Below are 16,376 nucleotides of genomic sequence, written 5' to 3'. Positions count from 1 at the left end.
GTGTAGGTTTCATGGGCACAATTAACTCCCAAGGACCAATTTTTCCGCACCTGTTTGACAGGTGCATAGCATTGCAATTTTTTACAGCAAGGCCAATTCTTGCTTTCATCAAGCATACCTTTATAGGATTAGGGTATGAAGGCACCACCGACACACAAAGACCAATTTTTTCGCAACTGTTTGAGCAGGGAATCAAAGTTAGGCCCAATTCTTGCTTTTATCAAGAGTACCTCTATAGGGTTATGGTGTGAAGGCACCACCGACACCCAAAGACAAATTTTTCCATGCCTGTTTGACAGGTGCATATCATTGCAATTTTTGACAGCAAGGCCAATTCTTGCTTTCATCAAGAGTACCTATATAGGATCACGATTGGGAGGCACTACCGACACCCAAAGACCAATTTTTTTATGGTCAGATTTTTTTATTTTTATTTTTTTCTTTCTCTCTCTCTTTTTTCCCTTCTGTTACTTATATCTTTTTGAAAATGTGAAAAAGTGGGACATGTGTCCCCCTTTTTGTGTATGGGAATGGCCGGTACTGGGGGGATATGGGGTTTATATGATCTCGAACCCTGACACAGCACTCTCATTAGATCTCGCCAGGATATGTTGGATGTATGACAGTCGTGTAACTGCGAGTCTTTGGCTTTATGGATTGTTTTGTACTCTGTCATGGTATGTTGTATTTTGGGGACCACTTCTCCCTGTTTTGAATAAAGATTATAATTTAAAAAAAGATTATCTACAGGGATTAACACAGACAGTACTGGGTCTCTAGTCTTAAAAATTCTGTCTCGTTACAGCTTCCAGAGTTCAGTTTCTCTTTACATGATTCACCTTTAGCCATTTAGATCAGTGGCTGACACTCTAGAATCAATGAAATGCCATGGTAACTAGAAATAGTGAGGGGACAGGGCCATGTCTAATTTCAGGCTCAAGTACTCCAATCTGTGAGATAGGTCCAGTGACAACCTCCTCAGACTGAGGATCCAACCAAAGCTCTGTAAAGTCTGGACTGTCTTTCCGAATGTGGCTGCCAGGGACAGGGAGGATTGGATCTTTAACAGGAGATTGTCCAGGTACCCTACAACAATATTCTCCTGTAGGGATTTTGTCCCTATCACATTTGAGCAGCCAATATGACTATAGAGTCACACATGTGGATGTATAAACAGTGGTAAATGACAACCCACTCCATCCCCTTCTCCATGCCCACTAACCAGCTAAACACAATGGGATATCGCATGTAGATTCATGCAGGCTTCACCTCCCTCTTGTTCTAAGCCACAGGCTGGATGGGGACATAGGCTGTGACTGGCATAAATCTACCCACACTGTGTTATTGCCAGAAAATAATAAAGACTTGATTTCAAACCAAAGACCAATTTTTACCTGTTACTTATAACCAAAGTCTGCGAAAGAGACACCAGAATTTATCCAAAAGATCTCTAATCTTGTTCCCAGTGCATTACATTGTGGCCTCACCATACAGACTGGCTCCCCAAGCCGTTGTTTATAAAATAAAATAAAGCTTGAATAGAAAATTTCATATATTTGGTGTTATAAATGTCATTATTGCTTCAACAGGCTCCATACATGATACAGATGTGCCACATTACAGGCAGACTAATGGGACCCCCAGGCACGATATTTAAAATAATTTTTCATTTTTATTTCTCATTTTGGTGGGCTCACTTTAAGCGTCAGTAAGTTACTGCTCATTTAAAAATGATGTTTTTTACAAACTTGTTTTCATTAATACGTGTCCCCCAGGACAGTACCCAGACACCATAACCATTGTATGCCCAATAAATTGCATTTAAGCCCTCAAAATGGGCACTTTAGATTTTTCCATTTCAGGTCCCATAGACTTCATGTTACATAAACATCAAGTGAGAAGAAAGCCCATTAAAAAAAGAGCAAAGTTCTTAACAGTGCAGCTAACCAATTCCACAGTTACATAGTATAAAACTGTGCAGTAATAGGCAGTTCATATAGGTTTATAAAGTACCCATTTCAAATTGGTGCTCTACACCAGAGAAGAAGTGGGACTAATGGTGTGGGGTTTCTCACCCAGAGTAAGATTAAGTTATTCTACCTTGTATTGGGTGAACACTTGGGCTAAGTAATTTTAATGGTTTCCTTCATCCTTCCTAATCAACTGATTCGAGTTAATTCTGAGACCTGGTGGATGAGCAATTCCTGTACTGACAGCGGTATATCTACAGGTTTCATACAGATACTGTTATGACCTACTTAAAAGGTCATTTTTGGATTGGTAACCCTGTCTATGGGAGAAATGTGCCTGTGATGGAAGAGTTACATCTTTCATTCTGGTGTGCAGCACAGATTTAAAATTTATGAACTTATATGAACTGCCTATTGCTGGATAGTTTTACACGTTGTTTATTCTTATTTTAGTGTTGTATTACATCTATTTATTTATACTCATACCCTTTGGTATAGTTATACAGTGGATAGGGCATTTATTTATTTATTCAGACTAAAATAATACGTAGTATATATTCTTAACACTTGCATGGACATTTGTTTATTGCAAAACCCCTGTCATAACTGCATATTTAAAGAATGCAACAGTGTTAGAAATATAGCATTCTTGCTGCTACAGTAAAAAAAATACAAATGTTGTTGTCCCTGGATTCCAACTCCAAACATATACAGTATCTCTTCCTACAATATATGTATGTGTATATATATATATATATATATATATATATATATATATATATATATATATATATATATATATATATATATTAATCTGCATTCAACAGCAAAATATTCATGATCTTCCGTACTTTTAATTTAACATTTTTTGCTCTAAACAAAAACATTTTTGTGATTTATTAGCCAATAATTTATTAAATATTTAGATTTTCCTTGTATAATGACACATTTTTTATGTATATCTGTGTATAAAACAGCTATTTGGTTGGTATGCAGATGGCACAGTGAGAGACAGTTTGGTTATTTGTAGACAAAAAGCCCTTCTTAACTTACATAAAATCCACACACTATTTAGGCTTGTCATCATAAAATCAATTGCTTCAAAACTATCATGTCTTTTGGAAAACCTTGAGCATGATAATCAGCCTTAGCATTTCTTACTTTGCAATGCCCTCTACAGACGCAACAGAATATAACATCAAGCACAAACACAAATCTGTAACATTCTGAGAATGCAGTAACACTTCAATAATGCATGTAGATTGGTGAGGAGACAATGTTAATTTTATTAACGTACTGGTGTTATTGGACCAATTTATTGAATAGACATTATTTAGCATATTGCATACCTGTGGGATACCTGTGGGAGTTGGAAAACACTGTAGTAGATGCCACTACAGTGATCCCTGTGATCTTCTGGGTCCTGAGCAACTGCCCTGCTACATAGTAATCACAGTGGGTTGCTCCCTCGGCACAGCTGACATTCAGAAAAGGCTTTTTTATTTGTCTCAATTAATTAAAAGCATTCCTTGATTGAAAGGAGATAAAGAATTCTATGCATGAAGGTAAAAAAAAAAAAAAAAAAAAAAAACCTTCTGTGTGTGTGGTGCCTTGCTTAATGCATTAAGAGATCACATAAGGAGAGGAGAGGAGCTAGAAGATGGATGCTTGATCCGGAGCTCCGCGTAACCGCAGACGATCCAGCCTCTTCAGTGTAGTAGCACAATCTCCTGGTCCGCTTCATATTGGAAAATCAGGAGGTATGCCTAGTCGTCGTAAGAAGTCATCTCAGCCCCATAAATTTTGGATTTATTTCCGACTGTCATGTACCTTGTGACAGAGCCTCACGTGTAGAGGGAGTCCTCTTGTTCAGCCCTGACTCAAGGGTCACTGGTGTTGCGACAGTGGCAGTGAGAGCATGGTGAGGTAAGAGTGCCTGCCAGATCTTCCCCACTTATAATGGTTGGCGCTCTACACAAAGATCTACCCATTGTGTAAACCACTGAGATTTAGCCTACAAACCTATTAGCAGATGGTCCTACACCTCATATAGGACTGCCAAATGATCTCCCTCTAACTCCCCACTGTGTTGGTGAGAATGTGGGCATACAGGTAAGCTTCTAAACATATTGTGGTCATGCCCTAGCCTCACGAGCGTTGGCATAAAATATTTTGTGTTCTAGCAGAGGTGACTGGAGGTTTAGTTGCCCTTAACCCAGCCTTGGCAATTTTGAATTTAAGAATTGGCAGCTTCCCTCTAAGTCATTGGACAGTGGTCTCACATATCTTATCTGTAGCATGTGTCATCATCACAAGGCACTGGAAAGCACATCTGGGCTCTAACTCATCGAATGCGCTAGCCCTTGTACAGCTACTGAAACCTGCTCTCACTACGCTCTACCAAACATGTCAAATTCATTGTTTCATTGTCGATATGGGTGGATTGGTATAAAGTGTAACCTTTGTTATCTATAGTAAGTTACTCTGCACTGTACTGATACAACTTTATATTTGCTATTAGGGATGAGCCGAACACTCCCCGGTTCAGTTCGCACCAGAACTTTCGAACGGACCCCAAATTCGTACGAACGTTAGAACCCCATTGAAGTCTATGGGACTCGAACGTTTGAAATTAAAAGTGCTAATTTTAACGGCTAATATGCAAGATACTGTCCTAAAAAGGGTTTGGGGACCTGGCTCCTGCCCCAGGGGACATGGGTCAATGCAAAAAAAAGTTTAAAAATGGCCGTTTTGGCGGGAGCACTGATTTTAATGACGATTAAAGTGAAAAAAAAAAGTGAAATATTCCTTTAAATATCGTGCCTGGGGGGTGTCTGTAGTATGCCTGTGAAGTGCCACGTGTTTCCCGTGTTTAGAACAGTCCCTGCACAAAATGACATTTAACGGAAATAACGTAATTTAAAACTGCTTGCGGTTTTAATGTTATATCTGGTTCCTGCAATATGGTTGAAAATCATTGAGAAAAGTGGCATGGGTAGCCCTCCCTGCACATTACCAGCCCCTTTGGGTCTTGTACGCATATTATGGGGAACCCCGTACCCATATTAAAAAAAGGAAATACGTGTGGCCCCCAGGCCCTATATACTCAGAACAGCAGTATACAGGCGGTGCAAACAAGACAGGGACTGTGTAGGTTTGTTGTGTTAAGTAGAATCTGTTTGTAATTTTCAACTGGTACATTTTTAAAGTGTAGCTCCAATCAAAAAAACTATTTTTAAGCTTTTTGGAAAACATAGGGAAGGGTTATCACCCCTGTATAATTTGTTTTGCCGTCCGTCTTTTTCAGAGCACGCAGATAGCACGCACAATCTCCTACCGCTGACTGCAAGCTCTATTTAAAACGAGCAAGATAGTTAGCTATATAGGTGGATATAGCGGTGTATACTGCGTTCAGAGCACGCAGACAGCATGCACATTCTCCTAACACTGACTGAAAGCTCTATTTAAAACAAACAAGATATTTAGCTATATAGGTGGATATAGCGGTGTATACTGCGTTCAGAGCACGCAGACAGCACGCACAATCTCCTAACACTGACTGAAAGCTCTATTTAAAACGAGCAAGATATTTAGCTATATAGGTGGATATAGCGGTGTATACTGCGTTCAGAGCACGCAGACAGCACGCACAATCTCCTAACACTGACTGCAAGCTCTATTATAAAAGATAGATATATCGCTAGATATATAGGTGAATATAGGGGTGTGTACTGCGGTCAGGGCATGCAGACAACAACCACTACAGAAGAGCAAGAACGAAAAATCAGCCGATAACGATCGGTGTATACTGTGTTGAAGGTACACAGAACACCCACTAACTGCTACAGATGCCAACACACTACACTAGGCCGCCGCGCTGGCGGCCTTATATAGTGTGGGCCGTGTACTACACAGCCTGAGCTATGATTGGCCACAGGCATCCTGCCTGTGGCCAATCATGGCTCTCCTCGCTGCCGGCGCTGTGATTGGCCAAGCATGCGGGGTCACAGTGCATGCTTGGCCAATCATGAGCCAGCAATGCACTGCGCCATCGCAGTGCATTGTGGGCCATGAGCGCCACACGAATTTGGCGTAAACGGCCCATAGCGTTCGGAATTCGCTGAACGGGCGAACAGCCGATGTTCGAGTCGAACATACGAAGCTCATCCCTATTTTCTATACAATACTGCAGAAAACAATGGAAGAGGCTTTTTCCTTTTGACTCTGTATTTTGTCTTGTTATGGCTTTTTGCTTTCTCCTTTGTAATAACAAAATTTCAATAACAAATGTAAAGATAACAAAAAAAAGAGATCACATAAGGTATCACATATTAAATGTAATATAACTCAACTTAACCACTTAAGCCCCGGACCATTTGGCTGGCAAAAGACCAGAGCGTTTTTTGCGATTCAGCACTGCGTCACTTTAACTGACAATTGCACAGTCATGCGGCGTGGCTCCCAAACAAAATTTACCTTTTTTTCCCCAACAAATAGAGCTTTCTTTTATGCTGCGTACACACGTAGCAGACTATCCGGCGGACTTAGTCTGGCGGACTTTCCGCTGGACTGTCCACCGGACTTTCCGAAACGAGCTACTTGCCCACACACGGTACTTTTGCAGCGGACTAATACGGCGTACTATTATTGAAATTAACGGACACACCCACACACGCGGAGGAAATTCCGCTCATTTTGAACACGTTTCCAGGTAGCCTGGTATGGACTTAAAGGGGACCCCTACGCTGAAAAATCGGCGTGAGGGTCCCCCCCAGGTCCATATCAGACCCTTATCCGAGCACGCTACCCGGCTGGCCAGGAAAGGGGGTGGGGAAAAGCGAGCGCCCCCCTCCTCCTGAGCCGTACCAGGCCGCGGGCCCTGAACATGGGGGGTGCTTTGGGGAAGGGGGGCCATGCGACCCCACCACCCCAAAGCACCTTGTCCCCATGTTGATGAGGACAAGGGCCTCTTCCCGACAACCCTGGCCGTTGGTTGTCAGGGTCTGCGGGCGGGGGGCTTATCAGAATCCGTGAGCCCCCTTTAATAAGGGGGCCCCCCACCCTATGTGAATGAGTATGGGGTACAATGTACCCCTACCCATTCACCTGTACAAAAAAAGTAAAAAAAAAAACACAACACACAAGGGTTAAAATAGTTTATTCGGGGGTCTTCTCGCCGGACTCCTCTGCTATCTTCTGCTAGCTCTTTTAATAGCGGAGGAGCTCGGCTTTCTTCTTCGCCGCCGCCGCCCTCTTCTTCCGACTTCGGGGGTCTTGTCCCCCTCTTTGGGGGTCTTGTCCCCCTCTTCAGTTCTTCTTGCCGGGCCACCGCGCCTTCTTCTAGCTCTTTTACAAGCGGTGGCCCGGTCTTCTGTCGCCGCTGTCTTCTGGCCTTCTGTTCTTCTCTTCTCTTCTTCTCTTCTCCTCTTCTGGAGATGTTGCCTCGTCGCTGTCTCTGCTCACAATGACAGGGATGTGGCGTGCGGCGACTTATATAGGGACATCCCGGATGATGTCCCCGCCCATTATGATGTCACAGTCCCAGAGGATGGTGGGACTGTGACATCATAATGGGCGGGGACATCATCCGGTGATGTCCCTATATAAGTTGCCGCACGCCACGTCTCTGTCATTGTGACCGGAGACAGCGACGAGGCAATATCTCCAGAAGAGAAGAAGAGAAGACGGCGGCGGCGACAGAAGACCACGCCTTCTTCTAGCTCTTTTACAAGCGGTGGCCCGGCAAGAAGAACCGAAGAGGGGGACCAGACCCCCCGAAGAGGGGGACAAGACCCCCAAAGTTGGAAGAAGAGGGCAGCGGCGGCAAAGAAGAAAGCCGGGCTCCTCCGCTATTAAAAGAGCTAGCAGAAGATAGCGGAGGAGTCCGGCGAGAAGACCCCCGAAGACGGAAGAAGACCCCTGGAGCTGTGCAATAAACTATTTTAACCCTTGTGTGCTGTGGTTTTTTTTTTACTTTTTTTTTTAAAGGTGAATGGGTAGGGGTACATTGTACCCCATACTCATTCACATAGGGTGGGGGGCCGGGATCCGGGGGCCCCCTTATTAAAGGGGGCTCACGGATTCCGATAAGCCCCCCGCCCGCAGACCCCGACAACCAACGGCCAGGGTTGTCGGGAAGAGGCCCTTGTCCTCATCAACATGGGGACAAGGTGCTTTGGGGTGGGGGGATGCGCGGCCCCCCCTTCCCCAAGTCACCCCTCCATGTTAAGGGCACGCGGTCTGGTACGGCTCAGGAGGGGGGGCGGTCACTCGTCCCCACCCCCTTTCCTGGCCGGCCGGGTAGCATGCTCAGATAAGAGTCTGATCCGGACCTAGGGGGGACCCCCACGCCGATATTTCGGCGTAGGGGTTCCCCTTTAAGTCCATACCAGGTGACGGGGCCAGCGATGCCTCCTTCGCTGGCCCCAGCTACCTGGAGATTCGCTGGCCCCGGCTACCTGGAGACGCGCTCAAAAGTACGGCAGACTGGCACACACACGGCCGAAATGTGAGTCCGGCGGACAGATTGGAGTGCAAAAATACTTTCTTAGTCCGCCAGACTTTTGGGTAAAAAAAGTCCGCCGGAGCCTACACACGGGCGGACTTTTCCACCGGATTGTTTGATCATGTGTACGCAGCATTAGTGGTATTTGATCACCTCTGTGGTTTTTATTTTTTGCACTATAAACAAAAAAATAGCGACAATTTTGAAAAAAATTCATTACTTTTTGCTATAATAAATATCCCCAAAAAATATATAAAACTTTTTTTTCTTCAGTTTAGTCCGATATGTATTCTACATATTTTTGGTAAAAATAAAATTGCAATAATTCTATATTAGGGGATAGTTTTATGGCATTTTTATAACATTTTTATAACATTTTATAACATTTTTTTTACTAGAAATGGAAGCGGTCAGAGATTTTTATCATTACTGTGACATTATGGCGGACATTATGGCGGACACATCGGACATTTTTGGCGCAATTTTGTGACTATTCACATTTATAAAGCGATTAGTGTGATTAAACATGCATTAATTACTGTGTAAATGTGACTGGCAGTGAAGGGGTTAACCACTAGGTGGCACTGTAGGGGTTAATTGTGTACTAGGGAGTGATTCTAACTGTGGGGGGGGGGGGGGGCTTGTTTACATCAGCATTTCCCTGTTCTTCCAGACCTGCACCTTATAGCAAGTGTCATGTTGTCCTGCCAAGTCCCCCCCCCACAAAACATACACACATAAGCACAGCATACAGTGGTGTGAAAAAGTGTTTGCCCCCTTCCTCATTTCCTGTTCCTTTGCATGTTTGTCACACTTAAGTGTTTCGGAACATCAAACCAATTTAAACAATAGTCAAGGACAACACAAGTAAACACAAAATGCAATTTGTAAATGAAGGTGTTTATTATTAAAGGTGAAAAAAAATCCAAACCATCATGGCCCTGTGTGAAAAAGTGATTGCCCCCCTTGTTAAAACATACTATAACTGTGGTTGTCCACACCTGAGTTCAATTTCTCTAGCCACACCCAGGCCTGATTATTGCCACACCTGTTCACAATCAAGGCATCACTTAAATAGGAGCTGCTTGACACAGTAAGGTCCACCAGAAGATCCTTAAAAGCTACACATCATGCCGAGACCCAAAGAAATTCAGGAACAATTGAGAAAGAAAGTAATTGAGATCTATCAGTCTGGAAAGGGTTATAAAGCCATTTCCAAAGCTTTGGGAATCCAGCGAACCACAGTGAGAGCCATTATCCACAAATGGCGAAGACATGGAACAGTGGTGAACCTTCCCAGGAGTGGCCGCCCAAAATTACCCCAAGAGCGCAGCGACGACTCATCCAAGAGGTCACAAAAGACCCCACAACAACGTCCAAGGAACTGCAGGCCTCACTTGCCTCAGTTAAGGTCAGCGTTCATGCCTCCACCATCAGGAAAAGACTGGGCAAAAATGGCCTGCATGGCAGAGTTCCAAGGAGAAAACCACTGCTGAGCAAAAAGAACATCAAAGCTCGTCTCAATTTCTCCACAACACATCTTGATGATCCCCAAGACTTTTGGGACAACATTCTGTGGACCGATGAGACAAAAGTGGAACTCTTTGGAAGGTGTGTGTCCAAGTATATCTGGCGTAGAAGGAACACTGCATTTCATAAAAAGAACATTATACCAACAGTAAAATATGGTGGTGGTAGTGTGATGGTCTGGGGCTGTTTTGCTGCTTCAGGACCTGGAAGACTTGCCATGATAAAAGGAACTATGAATTCTGCTGTCTACCAAGAGATCCTGAAGGAGAATGTCCGACCATCTGTTCGTGTACTCAAGCTGAAACGAACTTGGGTTCTGCAGCAGGACAATGATCCTAAACACACCAGCAAGTCCACCACCGAGTGGCTGAAGAAAAACAAAATGAAGACTTTGGAGTGGCCTAGCCAAAGTCCTGACCTGAATCCTATTGAGATGTTGTGGTATGACCTTAAAAAGGCCGTTCATGCTCGAAAACCCTCTAATGTAACTGAATTAGGACAATTCTGCAAAGATGAGTGGGCCAAAATTCCTCCAGGACGCTGTAAAAGCCTCATTGCACGTTATCGCAAACGCTTGGTTGCAGTTGTTGCTGCTAAGGGTGGCCCAACCAGTTATTAGGTTTAGGGGGCAATCACTTTTTCACACAGGGCCATGATGGTTTGGATTTTTTTTCACCTTTAATAATAAACACCTTCATTTACAAATTGCATTTTGTGTTTACTTGTGTTGTCCTTGACTATTGTTTAAATTGGTTTGATGTTCCGAAACACTTAAGTGTGACAAACATGCAAAGGAACAGGAAATGAGGAAGGGTGCAAACACTTTTTCACACCACTGTATATATATATATATATATATATATATATATATATATATATATATATATATATATATACAGTGCCTTGCAAAAGTATTCAACACTCTTGGCATTTTTCGTGTTTTGTTGCCTCACAACCTGGAATTAACATGGATGGTTTGAGGATTTGCATAATTTAATTTACAGAACATGTACACAACTTTGAAGATTTTCTTTTTTTAATGTGAAGCAAACAGCAAATAGGACAAAATAACAGAAAAAGTCAATGTGCAAAACTATTCACCCCTTAAAGTCAATACTTTGTAGAGCCACCTTTTGCAGCTATCACAGCTCCAAGTCTCTATGAGCTTGCCACATTTTACCACTGGGATTTTTTGCCCATTCCTCCTTGCAAAACTGCTCCAGCTCCTTCAAGCTGGATGGTTTGCACTTGTGAACAGCAATCTTTAAGTCTGATCACATATTTTCTATTAGATTGAGGTAGAACTGAGCTAACTGAGTGCAATCTGACCTCCATTATCTTCAGCAGTTTGCACGGGAGACATCAGGGGTCTAATAGATCATTAAAAGGAACCCTTCACTCTAATTATGGGTTTTCTATGTGATAGCAACAAAGGTAAGTGGAAAAAAGGTAAACAAAATACAAAGGCTCACTCAAGCACTTAAACCTCCTTCCCCGACCCCCACATAAATGCACACTTTGGGGGTGCCTACACACAAAAATGTTTATTGTGCTGAAAGAAAAACAAATAGGGCCATTATTCATGGTTAACACTAAAGTGATGGCCTGTAAGTGGTTTTAAAGTGTTGTCTTCAGAACATTCTCTGTACTGAAGTTTGCCACCACTTCACGGGCACATGCAATTTTAAAGCTTTACATCTCATCCTTTATACCCTACAAAAAAAACTGTAATATGTTGTGTTTTTTGTGCTAAAATTAACTTTTATGTATTCTTTACATAAAACTCGTCCTTGATAAACTTTTACACTAATATCTTGTGGTATAAAATATTATGCATGTCACTACTTTGTTCTCCAAGGTCTGTTCTTTCTGAAAATATATACTATTTTTGGATTTTAAATAATATTGAGATTTAAATTTTTTATTTAAACATTTGTGCAAAAAAATAAAAAATTAAAATTTTTTATAAAAGCAGCTCCAGCAGCAAAAGGATTAAACGCTTGCCTGTTTTTTTGTCACTATTTGTGTCCCTGATAGATCGGCTTGCACTCTCTATGTGCCCTGATTACTACAGAATTTGAGACTTGTCAACAGAACAAGAGGTGAAGGTAAATCTTCCAATTGGGACTCCTGTTCCTGCAACAGCTGTCTAAGAGAATAGTTTCCCTCACTATGTAGAGATTTACTCTCATTCCTGTGGCATTTTTTTTGACAAGACATGCAGGGTAATCTCCTCAATGGGACAAAGACAGCAACACAAAAACTGACAGGTTTTAACCCTTCCCTACTCACAAAAGAAAAGTTTTGTCTGATCTAAGATCTGACATTGTTTCCAACAACAAATGTTTTGGCCTTGTTCACATGTCTTTTTTCCAAGCAAGCTTTGTGTAATAGTGTGCAAGTACTAGTCAATCACATAGACTTCAATGACTTGTCTGTACATAAATGTATGGCCTGGGGAAAGATGTATAAACAAGAAGGCTAAAAGTCTTTTAGCTGCAGTTTCTAGTTGTGAATTCAAAACCACTTTGTTACATTGAAAACAAACAGTTCAGAATGCAGAGATATTAATGCAACTTGCATGTAGCCTCATTAACTTTATTAGCTGTTATCAATGCAAGACATGGGAGCTGATTTACTAAAGGCAAATAGACTGTTCATTTTGCAAGTGTAGTTGTTCCCTACAAGAGAGTTTGTACTAGAGCTTAATGAATGTGGTGACGTTTCTTTTTGCAAAGAATGTCTAATCACATGTAAGGAAAATTTACAAAAAAAAAAAAAAAAAAACACAAGCTGTCTTAGCCCCTGTACACACTGTCGGAGATTTCGACAACCAAATCCGTCGGATTTTGTCCGTCGGATTTTGTCCATTGGATCTTGTCCGAAACTGTTGCATACACACGGTCGGACTAAATATGATCTTTCAGAACGTGATGACGTCATTTTGTTACGATGGGACTACATTCAGGCTAGTAGCCAATAGCTTTGATGTAGGAATTTGATCTGAGCATGCGTGGCACTTGGTCCGATCAAAATTCGCTACACATGATCGGAGTATGTCCGATCGAACCAGTTGGTCGGGAAATATTTCCAACAAGTTGGAAAATTGGGTCCGATGGATATTCAGGCGGAATTAGTCCGATGCATACCACACACAGTCGGATTATCCGACAACACGGTCCGATAGGACACATTCCGACGGATTCTCTGACCGTGTGTACAAGGGCTTACTTAGGTACCATCATGTAAACCAAAATAACATTTACATTCGTAAATGTTTTTAGAGTGTTGTTTGTGTTGTAGAGGTCTGAGATATTAGTTATCTTTTGTTTCTGACAGTTTAGCAGGTTTAGATTTGGTTTTACTTTTAAGGCATTGAGCCTTGCCTTGTTGGGCTAGTAAGGCTCCAGCTTTATTACCTAAGGCATAGTATTTGGCTTTAGTTAATTTAAGGTTGTTCTCAAATTTAAAGAGTAAACATGAGCAGAGTTTTTTGTCACTGTTCTAAGAGCTCACTGGCTAGTTTGTGGGAGGAATACAGTTTGTTTTTGTTTTTAAGTAGGGTAATTTGGGAAAGGACCTTGTCAACTTGCTTAGACCTCTGGTTTTTAACATTACTAAGGAGTTTAATAAGGACACCATGCATGTAGGCTTTATATGCTGACCAAAGTACAAACCTATCAGTGTCCGGTTGATTGTTCGCTTGAAAATAGGAGTGGTGTTCAATATTGAGTTTTTGAACGATGCTTGGGTCAGAGATGAGGAAGGCATCAAGTCTCCATATTCGGGTTGTTCTAGGTCTGCAGTTTCCCACAGTAAGGGAGATGGGTGCATGGTCCGATTATGTGATGGTTCCATTTTCGGAGTTCGTCACATCCTGGAGGGTGAGTTTGTCGACAAGGAAGAAGTCAATACCGGAGTATTAAAGTTGAGAAGAGGAGAAGTAGGAAAAGTCATGCTCATTGCTGTGGTGGCATCTCCTCGGATCATAGAGATCATTTGCTTGAAGAAACGGGTTCAGAACAGTTCGATGGTTTCTAGTCGCGGATGTAGTATCCATTGTGGAATCTCCAATTACGTTGAACTCACCTCTAATAAGACGCCTCCCCTTTCAAAGTCGTATTATTTTCTTGTAGAGTTGTTTGTGGAATCATAGTTGCTGTTTGTTTGGTCCATAGACGTTGATCAGAGTGTAAATTACTTGGTTAAAGTCACATAGGAGAATCAGGACATGGCCTTGGGGGTCTGCAATGGATTGATGTTGTTTAAATTGTACCATGTTCCGTATGGCAGTGAGGATTCTGTTTTTCTTCTTCTGGCCTGAAGCTTAAAAAACCTGGTCGTAGTTTTTCAGGGTGAATCTGGGAGTTTTGGCAGAGGCAAAATGGGTCTTTTGCACTAAGAGGATATCAGCTTTTTGGGTGTTGGCTTTCTGAAAAGTGCAGATCTTTTCTGCGGAGAGTTTAAGCCCCTGGCATTGATAGAAACAATTTTGAAAGCCATTCTGGGGGATTAAAGGTAGGGTGGATTGTTCCCAGGTGAAGGTGATGATTGGTTGGTGTGGTGCAATTCGCTAGTACAGGTTCTAAGTGGTGTGCACAATGTGGTTTGTCGCTTATGTAAAGAAATAGAGACCTGGGTGTAGCTTGGTGGAAAGGTGGGCGGGGATTGGGTGGTGCTGGGTAAGGATGAAAGGTCTCTGTTTAAAAAGGGAGAGCCCAGTAACAAAAGGGTCCTGGACTCAATGTGCAGAATCTACTGCAAACAGACCTTTGGGGGAAGAGAACTTACGTTCACAACGTGGGACAGGGATCTCTTAGCAGGCAGGCAGGCAGGTAATGGATAAAGGCGCTGCAGTTTCCCAGCCATTTGGCTTGTGCATAGAAGGATATATATTGAGGCTGTCAGGCATCTGAAGGATCTCCCCTGGTCTCCATCAGGGTTGGAAGGTGATCGGAAAGGCACAGTGCTTCCTCTGGTATGATATGCCAGTTTCTCAAAAGTGTGAGTCCCATAGGGAGGGCACGCACTGCGTGAGGTTTTTTTTGGTGCATAATGAGTAGTTTATGGTTCTGAAGTGCTTTAGTTATAGTCCCCAACTGCCTGCGATTTTCCATTGTTGCTTTGGCTAAGTCAGCATACAGTGCAGTGTTGGTGAAAGGGTCAGGGAGTCTCGCTGCTCGTTTGGTTGCGTACATTACTTTTTCCTTTGTAGTGAAAAAATGTATGCAGGTTAAAACATCCCTGGAAGTGGAAGCAGAGAGGTAAGATGGCTTGGGGAGTCTGTGTGCCCTGTCAATTTCCATGCCATGGGTTGTCAGGTCAGGCAAAAGAGCCCACATCAGGGATTGTAGAAATTGAACGAGATCTGATTGTTGGATTGACTCAGGGATATTACGGAATTTAATATTTTACCATTTTGAATGGTCTTCCAGGTCTGCAAGTTTCAGATTAATTAATTGGAGTCCTTCGTCATGATCTGCAAAGCCATCCACTAGCTCATTATGGGCAGAGAGTAAGTCTGACATTTTAGTTTCCATTTGTGTAATAGCGTGATCATGCTGATTTACAGTCATGGATAATGAGGAGACAGCTTGCCTCAGTGAAAGCAGCATATTCTTCATAGTGTTTTCAGACAGTGGCTGGTCAGAGGCAGGGAAGGCATCCAATACTGATGATTGCTGCATTGGGGGGAGAGAGAACAGGCACAGAGCTGTGACAGGCAGAGACTGGTGAGGCTTAGCAGTTCTGAGCCTAGTCTTAGCAGGGCTGAATGTTGTGGGCATGTTGGGGGGAGAGGACTCACCCTGTGTATCAGAGGATCGTTGGAGCCCCGGAGACAGCGTGGGGCTCTGACTGGAATGTGAGGAGGAGAGCCGCGCAGTTGTTTCTCTGCCAGTGCCATTTTGGCCACTCAATAGGCCTGATGAGGGATAGTAATCTATTAGCTTCCTGGGGAGTTTGGATGATTTCCTGTGCTTCAGCATGGCCGCTCGCTGTGCTGGATTGTTCTGGCTGTTCGTGGGGTAATTTCTCCTTCTTTGAAGCCGCTGGAGATGTCGCTGTGGCAGATTATACTGCGGAGCTGTGAGTCTAGGCAGCCATCCGCACGAGCCATCAAGTCACGCCCCCAATAAATAATTTTTATATTAACTACATTGTTAGTCATCAGTACCAAGATAGTCCATCACAATTATTGAGGTTGGGAATAAATATATGGTCAGCTTCAGCTATTGCCCTACTTCCCCACCCTCATCCCTTTTCTCCAGTACCTATATAGGGTTACTATGTGAAGGGGTCACCGACACACATAGACCAAGTTTCCACACCAATTTGACAAGCGCATATCATTGCAATTTTTGACAGCAAGG

This window comes from Lithobates pipiens, unplaced genomic scaffold (genome assembly GCF_037356315.1).
Source record: "Lithobates pipiens isolate NorthernLeopardFrog02 unplaced genomic scaffold, aLitPip1_a1.2 Scaffold_1, whole genome shotgun sequence".
NCBI lineage: Eukaryota > Metazoa > Chordata > Amphibia > Anura > Ranidae > Lithobates > Lithobates pipiens.
The sequence above is the reverse complement of the archived record's forward strand: the minus strand, read 5'-3'. Positions refer to the sequence as shown.